The sequence below is a fragment of the Marmota marmota genome, unplaced genomic scaffold (assembly GCF_001458135.2).
Source record: "Marmota marmota marmota unplaced genomic scaffold, marMar, whole genome shotgun sequence".
NCBI lineage: Eukaryota > Metazoa > Chordata > Mammalia > Rodentia > Sciuridae > Marmota > Marmota marmota.
The window spans coordinates 38,949,223-38,966,758 of NW_026000057.1; the positions used below are offsets into that span (position 1 = coordinate 38,949,223).

Below are 17,536 nucleotides of genomic sequence, written 5' to 3' on the forward strand. Positions count from 1 at the left end.
ATGTTTATAGCAGCTCAATTCACAATAGCTAAACTATGGAGCCAACCTAGGTGCCCTTCAACAGATGAATGCATAAAGAAAATGTGGTACATATTCACAATGGAATATTATTCAGCCTTAAAGAAGAATGAAATTATGACATTTGCAGGTAAATAGATGGAGTTGGAGAATATCATGCTAAGTGAAATAAGCCAGTCCCCAAAAAACCAAAATCAAAATGTTTTCTCTGATACACAGATGCTGATCCATAATGAGTGGGGGTGCTAGGGAAGAATGGAGGAACTTTGGATTGGACAGAGGGGAGTGAGGGGAGGGGAATGGGGGTGGAGGTGGGAAGGATGGTGGAATGAGATGGACATTATTACCCTATGTACATGTATGATTGTACGAACAGTGTGACTCTGCATCATGTATAGCCAGAGGAATGAGAAATTGTGCTCCATTTGTGTACAATGAGTTGAAATGCATTCTGCTGTCATCTATAACTAATTAGAACAAATAAAAAAAATTTTTTAAATGTCCCCCAGATTCATCCATGTTGTTGTAAATAAATGACAGGATTTCAATTTTTTAAGAATGAATAATGTTTCATTTTATATATATTATATTCCATCATATATGTACATAATTTTATATATTTTTATTTATAATATATATTTTACATAAAATTTTTACATATAAAATAATAATATGTAATATTTCAACACTATTCACAATTGCCAATACATGAAATGCATATATAATACACATTATGTAATTTATATAAGTACAAATTATAATGCACTAACTAGAAAACCCATAATAATGATAGAAGGGAAGTCAGTAGAGCATTGCAAGTGAATCAAGGTGAGAGGAAAGGGAATGAGATTGATCAAATTATGTACATGTAAATATGGCCTGATGAATTCCACTGTTATGTATCATTATAATGTACCACTGGAAAAGAAAGAGTTAAAAATAGTGTCAGTGTTGTTTTAATTTGAAGCTTTTGAATGAGGTTGAGTATCTTTCTCTAGACTTAAGAGCCGATTGTAGTTCCTTTTTGGTGAACTGCTCATATCCCTTCTCACTTTTGGATGTATTTTTAGCCTTTTTCTTATTAATTTAGTGTAATATGTAATATTAAGAAATTAGCCTTTTGCCTATGACTTACAAGTATTCTTTCAGTTTTCATTTGTCTTTCAACTTTCAACTAATGCTTTATTGAGATAATTGACATCAATAAACTGCCTATATTTAAAGTGAATAACTTTAAAGTTTAAGAACTTTACTGAAGTACAATTTACATCCAATAAACTGTACATATTTAACTGAACAGCTTAAGTTTTTACCTGTGTGTCCACCTGTGAAACTAGTACCACAATCAAGACAATGAACACATTCATTATCCCCAAATTTTCTTGTGCTCCTTTGTGGTCCCCCCCTCTTCCTATTCCACAGACAACAGCATAACTGCTTTTTGTCATTATTCATTGGTTTGAATTTCCATAGTTCTATCTGAATAGAAACATACAGGCTTTTGTCCAGCTTCTTTTACTCCTCATAATTATTAAAGTTCTCACCCATGTTGTTGTGTGTATTAATAGTTCTTTCTTTATTACTGAACTGTATGTCACAACGGTCCTAAATGATTTTTCAATGGGCTCAGAAAAGAGAGACACATACTCTCTCTCTCTCTCTCTCTCTCTCTCTCTCTCTCTCTCTCACACACACACACACACACACACACACACACACTCAGAGAGAGAGAGAGAGAGAGAGAGAGAATGACAAAGTAGAAGGATAAAATGTAAAGGATTGGTGAAAGTAGGTAAAGAATACATGAGAGTTCCTTGTACTTTTTTTTAAAAAATAAAAAAAAAAGAAACTTCTTTGAGATTGAATTTACTTACCTTGAATTCACTCAATTCAAGTGTAAAACTGTCAGGGATGTAGCTCAGCAGCATAGCCCTTGCCTAGCATGCACAAGACCCTGGGTTTGATCCTCAGGATCAAAAAAATAAAATAAAATAAAAATTAAAGTGTACAACTCAATGTTTTTTAGTATGTCCACAGATTCCAGGAATTAGGACATGGATATATTTAGAGAGACATGTCCTCATGTCCATTTTTAATTAAGTTAAGTGGCTTTTTATTACTTATGTATAAACATAATTGTACATATTGATGGGGTGCGGTGTGACTTTTGAATACATATATAATTAGCATTTCCATTTTTTATCACTTATTTATGTTTGAGATCTTCATGTTCCTCTCCTCAAGCTCTTCATAAAATAAACAAGTTGTGAACAAACACCACCTTATTGTGCTACAGAACACTAGAACTTAATGCTCTTAGCTAACCATACTTTTGGTACCTGTTACCAAGCCTCTCCATTCTCCCTCCTCCCTACTTTTCCTAGCCAGGTATAAATACTATTCTACTTTCAGATCAACTTCCACATATGAGAGAGGACTTATGGTATTTGTTTTTCTGTTTCTGGCTTTTTCGCTTAACATATTATCCTCAGTTCCTCTCATGTTGCTGAAAACAACAGGATTCTATCCTCTTTATGGCTGAACAGTATTCCAGTGTGTGTGTGTGTGTGTGTGTGTGTGTGTGTGTGTGTCGCACTTTCTTTATCCATTTATCCATTGATGGATGCCTAGATTGATTCCATATCTTGGCTGTTCTAAGTAGTGCTGCAATGAACATGGAAATGCAGGTAATTCTGATATACTGATTTTACTTCTTTTGGATATATACTCAGGAGTGGGATAACTATAGCATATGGTAAATCTATTTTTAGTTTTTGAGGAATCACCATACTGTTCTCCATAATGACTATACTGACTGACATTTCCATCAGCAGTGCATAAGAGTTCTCTTGTCTCCATATCCTCACCAATATTTGTTGTTTTCACTTTTTTTCTTTCCTTTTTTTATCAGTAGAAAACCCATTTATTCAAGGAAGAAGTAAGGAATGGGTCTCCAACACCCCCAAGAAACGGATAACCTGTAAGAAATAGCACATGGGTCCAGAGACCATTTCTGGGGGACACCATTACTATTTCCATTTCCATTTTTTAGTTGAGTCAAACAGTGGTCATATTTGTAATTCAGTTTTGCTGTTCTTTTTTAAAATATTTATTTATTTAGTTTTCAGTGAGGATCAAACCCGGGCTGCACGCATGCCAGGCAAGTGCACTACCGCTTGAGCCACATCCCTAGCCCTGTTTTGCTGTTCTTGATGACAGAATATAAGCAAGAAAATTCATTTTGACACATTGTACACAAATGGAGCACAACTTCTCATTCTTCTAGCTCTACATGGTACTGAGTCACACCAGTAGAGTAATCATACATGTATATAGGGTAATAATGTCTGCCTCATTCTACCGTCCTTCCCGTGCCCACTGTCCACCCCTCCCCTCACTCCTCTCTGCACAATCCAAAATTCCTTTATTCTTCCCTACCTCCCCCTCACTATAGTCATTCTGACTAGGGTAAAATGATATCTCATTATGGTTTTGATTTTCATTTCCCCAATGACTAATGATACTAAGGTTTTTGTCATATACTTGTCAGCCATTTGTATTTCTTTTTTTGAGTAATGTCAATTCAGATCTTTGCCCATTTTTAAATTAGATTATTTGAGGGATTTTTCGGTGTTGCTAATGTTTTTGAATTCCTTATACATTCTAAATATTAATCCTTTGTCAGATAGTTTACAAATATTTTCTCCTCTTTAGTTTGACTTTTAATTCTACTGTTTCTTTCCTTTGCTGTGTAGACATTGCTTTGTTTGCTTTAATCCCATTTATCAGTTTTTGTCTGTGCTGCCTGTGCTGTTAGGGCCATATGCAAAAAATCATTGCCTATACTGGTATTTTGAAGGGTTTCCCCTCTGCTTTCTTCTAAGGAGTTCATAGTTTCAGGTCTTATATTTAGGTCTTTGATCTAATTTGAGTTGACTGTTTAAAAATGTTTTTTATTTGTAAATGGACATGAACCTTTATTTATTTATTTACTTTTTATGTGGTGCTGAGGATGGAATCCAGTGCTTCACATGTGCTAGGTGAGCGCTCTATCACTGAGCCACAACCCTGGCCCTTAAGTTAACTTTTGTACAAGGTGAGAGGTAAGGGTCAACTTTCATTCTTCTGCATATTGATTTTCAGTTTTCTCAGCACTGTTTATTGAAGAGACTGTCTTTCTTCCAATGCATGTTTTTGGTAAGTTCGTCAAGAATCAGTTGACTATATATGTGTGAATTTATTTCTTAGATCTCTATTCTCTTTCTTTGTTCTATGTGTCAATTTTTATTCCAGTACCAAGATTTCTTGATTATAATAAGCCTGTAATATACCTTGTGATTGAGTGTTGCATTGCTCCAGCTTTATTCTTTTTGTTCAAGATTGCTTCAGCTGTGTGGGATATATATATTTTTGTTTCCATATAATTTTTAAGATAATTTTTCTAGTTCTGTGAAGAATGCCATTGATATTTCAGTGGGGCTTGCATTAAATCAGTTAATTACTTTGGGCTTTATGGGCATTTTCTTTTTTTTTTTTTAATTTTTTTTTTTAATTTTTTATTGTTGGTTATTCAAAACATTACATAGTTCTTGATATATCATATTTCACCCTTTGATTCAAGTGGGTTATGAACTCCCATTTTTACCCCATATACAGATTGCAGAATCACATCAGTTACACATCCATTGATTTACATATTGCCATACTAGTGTCTGTTGTGTTCTGCTGCCTTTCCTATCCTCTACTATCCCCCCCTCCCCTCCCCTCCCCTCTTCTCTCTCTACCCCCTCTACTGTCATTCATTTGTCCCCCTTGTATTATTTTTCCCTTTCCCCTCACTTCCTCTTGTACGTACTTTTGTATAACCCTGAGGGTCTCCTTCCATTTCCATGCAATTTCCCTTCTCTCTCCCTTTCCCTCCCACCTCTCATCCCTGTTTAATGTTAATCTTCTTCTCATGCTCTTCGTCCCTACTCTGTTCCCAGTTACTCTCCTTATATCAAAGAAGACATTTGGCATTTGTTTTTTAGGGATTGGCTAGCTTCACTTAGCATAATCTGCTCTAATGCCATCCATTTCCCTGCAAATTCTATGATTTTGTCATTTTTTAATGCAGAGTAATACTCCATTGTGTATAAATGCCACATTATTTTTATCCATTCGTCTATTGAAGGGCATCTAGGTTGGTTCCACAGTCTTGCTATTGTGAATTGTGCTGCTATGAACATCGATGTAGCAGTGTCCCTGTAGCATGCTCTATTTAGGTCTTTAGGGAATAGACTGAGAAGGGGAATAGCTGGGTCAAATGGTGGCTCCATTCCCAGCTTTCCAAGAAATCTCCATACTGCTTTCCAAATTGGCTGCACCAATTTGCAGTCCCACCAGCAATGTACAAGTGTACCCTTTTCCCCACATCCTCGCCAGCACTTGTTGTTGTTTGACTTCATAATGGCTGCCAATCTTACTGGAGTGAGATGGTATCTTAGGGTGGTTTTGATTTGCATTTCTCTGACTGCTAGAGATGCATATTACATGCAATCAGAGTGGCAATCATAAACACTAAACCTCATCAGCCAATTGTTACTCTCTTACAAAAAGTTAATTTAAATATGCAATAAGAATGGTCTGAATATACAAGATAAATTTTGTACAACCATTTCATAATGACTGCTTATCTTATTCTAAGCTGTTAATTAAATATAATGGAAATAAGTGGATCCTAAACTAGGAGGATTTTCCTCTGTATGTTTATAATCTTCCCACTGCAGGGAAGACTGAATCATAACAATAACACATTTCTATCTCTGCAGATCTGAAACACAACACGCAAGTCCACTGGGCTTCTTTAAAATAATTAAATTGAGTGTTTACTTGGTTATTATAATCTTTGCAACCACTGAAATGTTTAGATGTTAATCTGATATTAGAGTCATCAGACCAAAAATGGTCATTTGATAATGTAAATGTGAAATCTGGTTTCAATGAGAATATTTTTACTGTCATGGTATAAATATTTGAGTGACATTTTAAGCCTAACTCTCAGGCCACAAAATGTTTCTTCACATTAAAAAAAAAAAAAAATGAGAGTGGACAATTATGGGTATGCTCCCCAACCCTCACCCTCTGGGTTTTCCTCTTGTGTCAACTCTTTCCTATCTGTATCTGATAACTAAGTACCATGCTTGATTTTTAAGGGATAAAGAAACTCAAGCTGTACTTAAACCCAGATCTTTGGAATATTACATGAAGGGAGCAAATCTTCAACTCCATGACTACATCACCAACATTTACAAGGATGCACTTAGAGGGGGCAGAGTTCATGTTCAGCTGTACTTCCTAAATGAATTAACTCATCTTTCACAGAAAAATCAGTCTGACTCTTTAGAAGGTTGTAGAGCACTTTATTTTTAATTGTATTCACTGATTTAATCATTTGAACTATTATTCCTGCAACAGAAAAGGTAATTTACTCAATGAGGCTGAAGTGTTGTGATGGGATACAGCTTCCTTCACACTGCATAGGAAGGAAATCTCTACTATCTGCACAGCCTACCCGTGGTCTTCTCCCACATGATGTCCTGGGTCGGTGGGCATTGCCCATCAGCAGGACTCTTCCCATCACAGAGGCATTGTGTGGTGGCCTGCTGACTTCCCCCAGTGACTCAGACGTTGGCTCATTTACTTGTTTATATATTTGAAATTTTCATGATCAGCTTACTTGACCAGTAACCTTTCCATAGCCTATTCTAGAACTAAAAAGAGATGAAATAAATGGGAAAAAAATGTATAGCCCCTAACAATTCCCTTCTGACTTAATTTCCTTTATGAGCATTTAATGGCACCCAATAAGGGAGAAATCTATCCAGAAAAAAATAAAAATAAATTTATAATAAAACAAACAGAAGGTAACATGCAAAATCCAATTTCTTCAAATTCATTAAAATGCAAATAATTATTTTTTGAGCTAAAGGAATGGAAAATAACTAAAGACAAAGACGAAAGTTCTCCCTGAGGAAGGAGTAGAGACAGCAGCTGACTCACCATCTCTCTGATCTAGACTTGCAAACCCAAGGCCATGGCTGCTGGGAGCTCCGAGGAGCCACCGAAGGACCCCAGGCAAGGCAGAGGCCAGCAAGGCATCACATTGTCTACAGAGAAAAGCCACTCGTGCAGCTGAGCACTCTGGGAGAAGCTCTCCTCTCTCTTCTTCCTGACATCTCTCCTTTCTTTTTTGGTTGCCAGGCTAGAACTTGCACCATCTTGGTCATAAGCACATTAGCCCTTGTCTAACAACAGTCTGATAAAGAAAATAAAAGCCCTGGTTCCCAGCCTTTGCTATTGCCCTAGTGTAACTGTTCCAAACATGGCCAAGTCAAAGTCCTCCCTGTGATGTCCTGAACGGGGGCTGGGAAGGCATGCAGTCACCCACCACAGAGCACTTCCACCACGTACACAGACGACATGTCAACAGCCTGAAGAGCAGGAGTAACTGCAAGATAGCACAAAAGAGGTGAGTTAGTAAGAGGTGAGTTTTGATAATTGATCACCTGTGTATTTTTTTGGGAGGGTAGTTACTGGGGATTGAACTCAGGGGCACTCAACCACTGAGCACATTCCCAGCCCTATTTTGTATTTTATTTAGAGACAGGATCTCACTGAGTTGCTTAGTCCTCTTTTTTGCTGAGGCTGGATCAAACCCAGTGCCTCATGCTTGCTAGGGCTAGGCAAGCTCTCTACCACTGAGCCCCAGCCCCAGCCCCCATGGGGTCTTAGCAATAATTTGACTGACTATAAATAGTCTGGCTGATTATAAGTAGTCTGACTATAAATTACAAAGTTATCTCCCCTTATTACTTACTGTTTCTGCATTTCTTTTTGCTTCTGGTATCACTGCCCTGCTGATGTCAAAGTAGCTTTTATTCCTTCCACAGCAAATAGGTTCATATCACTATCTTTGGTGGTTTAAAATGTGACCTTGATGTTTCTAGGTGTGTTTTTTGTTTGTTGGGTGGTTTTTTTTTTTCCTTTTCATTTATCTATCTCAGTATAACAAAAGCTTCTGTAATTAGAACACATTATCTTTTACTAGTTTTAGAAAGTTTTTCTGTTCTTTGCAAATTTATGGAACTGACTTTATGGACAAAGAAGGATGTAAATATTTCATAAATAATTGAGGCTGCATAATATTTTTCAATTGTTGTATATAAGCCACAAAAATCAAACTGGGAAATAGCTTATTAAAATCTCCTCTATATTTATCCTTTCATTTTAATTGTTTCCTATGTATCCATTTTAACCAATTATTTTCCTTCTGCTCTCTTCCTTCTTCTTTGAGTTGACTTTAATCTCCCACTCTATTTTTTTCTTTTATTAGTTGGAATCTCTCCATCTTTTACCACTCCTTTGGCCATCCTCCTTGATATATTATGCTGATTCTGCCTAACAACTAACCAAAGCATAAAATTAAACAAATTTCAACTCTCTTCACCAAATAATGTAGAAACCAGGAATGCTTTAATTCTGACTTCCTTTCCACCTTTATTCCCAGTTATTCACTTAGTCTTGCCTTCTTTGCTTTAATACCGCCAACTACACAGACATGTTGTTTATACACCTTTGCTATTATTTCAACTCTGCAATTAGTTTCAGGAGCATCATTTGTGTAATAACTGCGGGATTCTAACTACTCACACCTGCCCCTATAATGGCTTCCTTTCTGCCCCTCCCCCTCCGTCCATTAGAAGGGTTGGTGGTCTGGCATCCTCTTAAGTCTTAAAGATTTTACTTTTCTGTGAATGACTACCTTCCCACTACTCTTGGAAGCTAAATCTATCACCCTTGGTGTTTATTCCCTCTCAGAACTCTGAGAGCTCATGGAGCTGAGTGTTTCACTGTTTGCTAACTCTACCTTGGGCTACTTTCTACAGCTTCTCTGTACTTCTGGTGTTGGACCTTTCCCCTATGGTGGTGTTGGTGGTCTGAACTGGTTTCTTTTTATTCCTAGGCATTTCAAACTCTTCTGGACTCTCAAGATTGGTGACCTGCTTGAATGATGAGAATCCTTATAAATCGTCCATTATGTCTTTCCTCCTCCAGAACCCAGATCAGATGTGTGGATCTCGTTGCTCTCCACCCTGCCCCCTTAACCCGTGTCTTATATTTTCCTTCTCTTTCTCTCTCTGGGGTGTATGCTGGCTATTTATTTCAGATTTGTCTTGAAGCGGCTGAGTCTTTCTCCACCTGTGTCTAATCTTCTGTTTGAGAATTCACTGAATTCTTGATTTCAATAATTCACTTTTCATGTCTAGATAACATTCTTTTCAATTCTGCTTGATCATTTTCATATAAAGAATGTTTCCTTATATGAAGGAAACTTTATGTAAAAGAAATTCTTTATTTCATTATTCCTATCTTCTGTTTCTTTAGACGTATAACACATTTTGGCATTCTAAACCCATTTTCAATATCTCCATCCATTTTGATCTCATCCTGTATTCTGTTATTTCCACTGGTCCTCCTGTGAAGTAGTTTGTTTCCTTACGCATTTAAAATTTTTGTTTCTATTGTGAGCTGTGGTGGCCAGACACCATATATTTTTTCCAAGACTTTAGAAATACCAGTCAGATAACAAGCAGCCCACGTGTCCAGGGTCTATTATCATCACACAGACACCTGGACAATGGCTGGAGAATCCTTTTCAGCTCACATAAAGTATGTGAAGTTGGAAGAAGATTTATGCTGTTAATAGCAAGTTGATCCAAACAGTTAAAATCTGAGGGATTACACATATTAATTTAAACTTCTTGGCACTTTTTTATTTTTAGAGATGAGGAAACAGACACAGAGAAGGGAAGCATGTTACCCGAGATAACACAGTTGGCATGAACTATGGAACCATAATTCCAACCCAGGAATTCTTCTTGTAACGACATCACTCTACTACCTCTTAATAAGTTTGCTTATGTTAGCACATTTCCAAAGAAAACTAATGGAATCATCATTTCTACAAACTCCACTGTGTCTCTTCTATGCAATTCTGAAAAATAAAATTAGAGACATTGGAAAACAGAGATATTCTCAAAGCAATAGCATGGGTGTGTTATCATGCCAGCGATGTTTGTATGGACAAAAATGACCATCCAAGAAGAAAGTCAGAATCCCCCATCTCAGACCAGCAGGGTCTCGTCTGCAGCACCATGGGAGCTTCTTCATGCTGTGACAGGCTCCAAGAAACCAAGCCACAGCTCCCATGCCCAGAGGTGGTCATGACTCAAGTGAACTTAGCCTCCTGGGTATCAAGGACAGTACTGGACACCATCACCACATTGAACCATACCGGCCCTCTGTCCAACTGCACATCCCCTGCCCTGAGGTGCATTTTCCTTTCCAGTCCCCAGCCCCAGCCCGGTTCTTCTCAGGCTTTTCCCTTCTTGGATCAGATGCTGCTTTGTCCAGTGCCAACTAGACACTGCAAAGCAGGCTTCTGGAGAACTCTGGTGACACAGTGCTCCCAGGAGACCTGGTCAGAGTATGCAGAGCATTTGACCTGGCTCAGATCATACTCTCAGTCCCCCTGGATACAGCTAATAACCCCTGCCCCAAAGCTTCCTCTTTCCTGCCTTTTGGTCTGAGGTGGTTTCACAGACACTGTCCTTTTTCAGCTCTACTGCAAGAGGTCTCTTAGGCTAGAAATCATGTCATGCATTTCACTACCAGAAGTAAATACAACTCTTGAAATCAGTCCATTGAAATTTCCATGGGAAATGGGTCAGCAGCTGGAGAGCTGAGGGTACTCATGAAGTTTCATTCTCAGTAGGCAACACACAAATGTCTATGAAACACGCATGGAGAGTCTCCATCTTCCATATAATTTCAAACAAGCATATTTAAGTCATGCATCACTTAATGACAGGGACATGTTCTGAGAGATGCTAGGTGATTTCAACATGCTGTGAACATCATAGAGTGCATTTACACAAACCTACATTGCCTAGACTGCTGCACACATAAGCATATGATACAGCCCATTGCTCCCAGGATGCACACCTATACAGCATGAGACTATACTGAATATGGAGGTAATTTTAACACAATAATTGTGTATCTACACACAGAAAAAGTACAGTAAGAGAGTGCCCAATAGCATTATTTTAGTTCCAATAAAATCTTTGGGACCAGCACATATGCTCATGATAAACCAAAACATCATCATGAGCACATGACTATACTAATTTCTTCAGGTACTTGGTAAGCTCTTATTAAGTGCTATCATTTTAAGCATATTTAAGTCATGCATCACTTAATGACCACAAAGAGAAATGCAGTTCTGTTTTCAGAAAGTTTAGCATCTAATATGAGAGGCAGACAGACAACCAACCATCTGTTATATGAACCTAAAACCAAATACTTTTAATGATAGGTGTTAAACTAATTAGCTAAAGAGTTGGTGCATTTTGATTTATTGGCGAGGTGATGCAGGTGAGCACCTGGTCAAAGTTCAAGTTACAAATTGGTTTCTGGCTCTACCCCTGGTAAGTTGAAAGCCCAAACCCTCTAGTCACAATCATTGGGTAAGAAGACAGACCATAGCTCAGAGAAGGAAAGCTAGATCTTGGGATTCTGCTAGGTATTATTATAGGAAACAGAATCATTCCGATTTTTACTTCCTCACCAAATATATACTGAGAACCTACTATCTTCCAGAACCCAATCAGATTCCACCTGATCTCCCTGTGGACTGCAGTGATCCATCACCTCATCAGGACACACAGACAGATGCACAGGTGCGCGGGCACAGCAGAATCACAAGAAGGATCCCACTGGCTAACTGGACCTGAACTCAAAACCCAGCCTGAGAGCCATTTGCTGACTGAAGGGCCACACCCGGGGCCTCTCCATTCCTGAAAGGACACATAGTGGGCTTCACCTGGATACTGTGTCACTGCCCCAGATGCCAAAATGAATGGTCCCAGAAGTTCTCAGGTTTTTATTGTTTTCTTTTTGCTGCTTGGACAAACAATGAGCTAGAAGCCCTCCCCTTTTATCTTGAATTCTCCCCTCCTGAACTTCTGCTACCACAGTGATAGTTTCACCACTTTGCTAGTCAGCTCACCACTCCTGGACACTGAATTCAATCTGACTTTACCAGGCTCTCAGGCCTGCCCCAGGATTTGGATGTTAACCTAACATGACTTACAAGTCTGAGTCCTGCAGGCAGACCTGCTCTGTCTTCAGGCACCAAGTCGCCCTGCAGGACTCCGAGCAGTGGTTCCACTGTCTGATCACGTGTGTCTTGAACACACCAAGGAATGGAACATTACAAAGAAGACTCAAGCCTCAGCCAGAGTTCCAGGGCCTCACAGGGCTGTTTCCACTGAGATACGAGTCCAGTGACTACCAGCTCCCAGATCACATGGCAAAATAAATTCCTTCTCCAGAGAAGATGACCATTAAGTCAGGTGAAGGAACCACAGGCTTTCTCTCTGAAAGCCACATCCTGAAAACATTTAGAAAGTTTCATAAATTTAAATATCAGGGGAAGGGAGGGGGCATGGGGTTAGAAATGATGGTGGAATGTGATGGTCATTATTATCCAAAGTACATGTATAAAGACACGAATTGGTGTAAATATATTTTGTAATCAACCGGAGACATGAAAAATTGTGCTCTATATGAGTAATAAGAATTGTAGGGGCTGGGGATGTGGCTCAAGCAGTGGTGCGCTCGCCTGGCATGCATGCGGCCCGGGTTCGATCCTCAGCACCACATACAAACAAAGATGTTATGTCCGCCGAAAAACTGAAAAATAAATATTAAAATTCTCTCTCTCTATTAAAAAAATTTAAAAAGAATTGTAATGCATTATGCTGTCATATATAAATAAAAAATAAACAAATATCAGACACATTCATAACATCCTCCCAAAAGAAATACAAAAATTTTATATTAGTCAAAAATCAAACTTTATTTTAAGTTTCTCTTCATGAATTAGATGCAACTGACACTGCCCCCATGCACATCTTAAATGCACAAGTATATCTTATCCTAAAGTGTAAACAGGAAAAATGTAATGAGACCTACCACACAGGTAAGAGATAATATACATTTTTCCCCACTTTGTGATTCACAATCTTGGAGGAAATATTTTTATTGCTGTGCTATTAAGGAGCATATAATAAGTATATAGTTTCTATTTTTTTATTTTTTTCCTTTTTAAAATCTTTTATTTTATTTTTATGTGGTGCTGAGGATCAAACTCAGTGCCTCACATGTATGAGGCAAGCGCTCTAATGCTGAGCTATAGCTCCAGCCCCTGTGGTTTCTAATTTTAAGCTAATTAAAATGCTAAATGTTTTTGTGAATCGCACTGCTATAATCATTGGTACTCACATATCACTATAGTACACTGATTTAGTTCAAGTTGTGGAATCAGCCCAAGGGCTCATCAACAGATGAATGAATGAATAAAATAGAGTTTAACTTGGCCATAAAGAAGAATGAAATTATGTCATTTGTCAGTTAATGGATGAACTAGAGAACACTGCTAAATCAACTAAGCCAGACTCAGAAAGTCAAGGGTAAAAATGTTCCCTCTCATATGTGGAAACTAGAGGGGGGGGGGGAGGAATAAAAAAGGGATCTCATGAAAATTGAAGAGTAGAGGAAAGGGATGGAGAGGGAGAGAGGAGAAGAGGGCGTGGGGAAGTCCCTGGGAATCTACCAAATTAGTTATGTCCCTCTGAGAATAAATCATGAAATCTCATTTATATGTGCAGCTACAATGACTATTTAAAAATACTAATAAAGAAAGAGGGGACCGGTAGAATAGAGTAAGTGGGTGGGGGAGGGAGAAAGGGAGGAGAAAGTATTGGGAATAATACTGATTAAATTATGATAGGTGCACACATGAATATGGCATAATGGATTCCACTATTATAATTATAATACACCAATACAAATACTAACAACTTTTAAAAGTCAAGAGTTTTATGCTTCTATTAGTTTTCATTCTAACACATTGAAAATACCTGTTATTTGGAAACTAACGATATTTTTACCTCTTTTCCAAATCAGCTCTTCATTATTGAAGATTAAAGGTTCTAATGGACAAGAAAGATGCACAGTATAAAGGGACAACTGAAATAAGACCCTTACCATCGATCACAAAATGAAACGTGCAATGCCTACATCAGAGCACCTCTTTCAAACAGTTAAAAACCACTTAAGCAATGTGTTTGACTCTTAAGCAAACACAGAAAGGTTTGTAAGCTCATTAACAAATGGTCCAGGGAAGAGTATTTTGAGAAGGTAGAAATTTACAGGCATTTTTGAGAGGATGTAAGAAAGAGATTGGTAGATTACATTAAAACGAATTCATGTCCTCCAGGGCACTAATATCTTTACAGTAACCTTTCATACCTGCAAAAAGGCACTCGCCAATTTAGTAGATAACATCTCAATTATAATCAAATAGTAAATGAGTAAGGCAGCCATGGGATCATTCTCCTAGATAATTAAGCAGTCATAGACACCTATTAAACAATGCCCTTGTAGAAGACTGAGAGGTCACACTATCACACATTCTTTGGCAATATTTACAAGCAGTACAGAATTTTTCTTAAAGTGTGACAAAAAATAACATTTAAAGAATGTAACTTTGGGCTGGGTTGTCGCTCAGCGGTAGAGCACTTGCCAAACATGTGTGAGGCCCTGGGTTCGATCCTCAGCACCACATAAAAATAAATAAACAAGATAAACAACTTCAACTAAAAAATAAATTTTTTTTTAAAAAAGAATATAATTTTATGCTATAGCATTCAAATGAAAAAATGTATATCTATACTTCAGAGAAACATATTATATTTGATTTTATGCCTTTCAGAAATATGCAGAAATGTATAATGCAGCTTTTTAAACTTTTTAAAAATTTGTTTTCATTAGTTATAATGCCAGTAGAATGCATTTATGGACTTTTGATATACATAGATGGGATATAATTTCTCATTTTTCTGAGTGTACATGTTATAGAATCACATTGGTCATGCGGTCACATATATACATAAAGTAATAATGTCTGTTTAGTTCTACTGTCTTTCCTATCCCCACATCCCCTCCTTTCCCCTCCCTTCACTTCCCTCTACCTAATCTAAAGTAATGCTAATCTTTTCTAGTCCTCCCCACCACCTTATTGTGAATTAGCATCTGCATATTAGAGAAAACATTCTGCCTTTGGTTTTTTGGGATTGGCTTGTTTTTGCTTAGCATGATATTCTCCAACACCATTTATTTACTGGCAAATGCCGTAATTTCATTCTTCTTTAAAACTGAGTATTTCATTGAAAAAAATATATATATATTACACATTTTCCTTATCCATTCATCTATTGAAGGACACCTAGGTTGGCTCCACAGTTTAGCTATTGTGAATTGTGCTGCTATAAACATTGATGTGGCTGCATTTCTGTAGTATGCTGATTTTAAGTCCTCTGGGTATAAACCGAGGAGTGGGATAGCTGGGTCAGATGGGGGTTCCAGTCCCAGTTTTCTGAGGAATCTCCACACTGCTTTCCATAGTGGTTACACCAATATGCAGTCCACCAGCCCTATAGGAGTGTGCCTTTTCCCCTATGTCCTCACCAGCACTTATTGTTATCTGTATTCTTGATGATTGCCATTCTGACAGGAGTGAGATAAAATCTTAGTGTAGTTTTGATTGGCATTTCTCTAATTGCTAGAGATGTTGAACACTTTTTCATATATTTGCTGATCGACTGTATTCCTTCTTGTATGCCCATTTATTGATTGGGTTATTTATTTTTTGGTATTAAGTTTTTTGAGTTCTTTATATATCCTAGAGATTAATGCTTTATCAGAGATGCATGTGGTAAAGATTTTCTCCCAATCTGTAAGCTCTCTCCTCACATTATTGTTTCCTTTGCTGAGAAGAAGCTTTTTAATTTTAGTCCATGACTTTTATTGATTCTTGATTTTACTTCTTGTGCTTTAGGAGTCTTGTTAAGGAAGTCAGGTCCTAGGCCAACATGGTGAAGAAGTTATTCAATACCAACAACAGAGGCCTAAAACAACTGGGCTTATCAGTGGGTCCCAGAGGCAGGTAGAAATGGGTAAAATTTAGAAGACACACTAAAGAACTTTGTGTGTTGAAATAATCCTTCAAAATTTCAAAAAAAAAAATGTGAGGGTACTATCCTAAAGTTCAGTTCATATTCATTATTTAGAAACCTGAGGCTATGTCTAAACCCTGATCCAATTACTTCCGAATTGTTTAAGCTATTTTTCACTTTTATATTCAAACTCTGTTTTTGATTTAAAGGGGAAAGCTCACCATTACATTTACTCATTTAAGAAGAGTTTTCTGTCCTTTATCAGGTACTTTGGAGTGATTTGATCTCCCTCTTTCCAAACAACCCAGAGAAACAGACTTTCCTTGAGGCCCATGAAGCTTGAGTTCTCCTCCCAACACCCTCCAGGCCTGTAGAGGCACTGAGAATGTGTCCTTATGTCATTGTGTTTGCTTTTCCTCAAAGAGTCTCCCACAACTCCACAAGCTTCAGACGCCACCAAACCTGGCTCTCTCCTCACCTGACACTCTGGGCTGAGCAGTCAATGGACTTTTATTAGAGAATATGATCTTGTTTTCTTTAAATATGCAAACACATCCCAGCCTTCACATTCTGGGAAATATGTTCACATACTATGAATAAGGATCTGCTAACCAGTTTGTCGAAAGGTCTTTTTAAAAAACCCTCCAAGTTCAAATGCCCATAAAAACACTATTCCTGTGCCCATTTCCCCAACGCTTGCGTTCAATGCATGGCTTCCTGTGCCCAGAGAGCCTTCCTGTACACACCAGGATGACGCACGGGACAGATCCAACTCACTCCAGCAAACATCAAGCATGCTACCAAGACAAGAAGAGCCTGACTGGGTTAGAACAGCATCAGGAGCTTAGTTCCTGTTAGCCAGGGTGATCATTTCTTAACAGACTATGGTGATCCTCTTAGCACTCATGGCATTACTTGAGATTTAGCACGTTCCTTTAGCAACAGAGTGTTGACAGAGCTTATCAAATAAGGACAAACAACCCATGTCCACTACATGAGACAATTCCTGAAAGCACACTCTTGGAGAAGAGACATATGGCAAAGACACTATTAGACATTTAAGTAAATATATGCTCTTGTTTTCTTTATTCTCCTAGAAGTGGAAGACTATGTGCCGTGCCTCCATTGTGCATGCCCATAATTTACACCAAGTGTTTAAGGTTGATCATGTTCTCAGGTAAGAATAACTTACACATGACAGTTGTCTCACTATTATATGACACTGTGGATATTTATAATTGAAACTGGGAATATTGCACAAGAACTAGAGGATTAATGCACTGTCACCAAAGATAATATAAAATAATGGTTTCTACAGAAAAGGCCCAAGCCTTCAACGAAGAAGGGAACAAATCTTCAAATCAAGGAATTAATATGGTTATCGATCAGGTCAG

At 37.8% G+C, this 17,536-nt stretch overlaps 2 long non-coding RNA genes across 2 annotated transcripts; one reads left to right on the top strand and one right to left on the bottom strand.

The window, feature by feature from the left end:
* Positions 1 to 6,403: 6,403 nt before the first annotated feature.
* On the bottom strand, positions 6,404 to 10,021 carry LOC125619804. Its single transcript, XR_007351403.1, has 2 exons — positions 9,881 to 10,021; positions 6,404 to 7,507 (listed from the first exon to the last, which is right to left on the bottom strand). It is a non-coding gene; the product is annotated as an uncharacterized LOC125619804 (long non-coding RNA).
* LOC107141383 lies at positions 7,340 to 14,672 on the top strand. Its single transcript, XR_001503431.2, has 3 exons — positions 7,340 to 7,528; positions 9,843 to 12,476; positions 14,092 to 14,672. It is a non-coding gene; the product is annotated as an uncharacterized LOC107141383 (long non-coding RNA).
* The last annotated feature ends 2,864 nt before the right edge of the window (positions 14,673 to 17,536 follow it).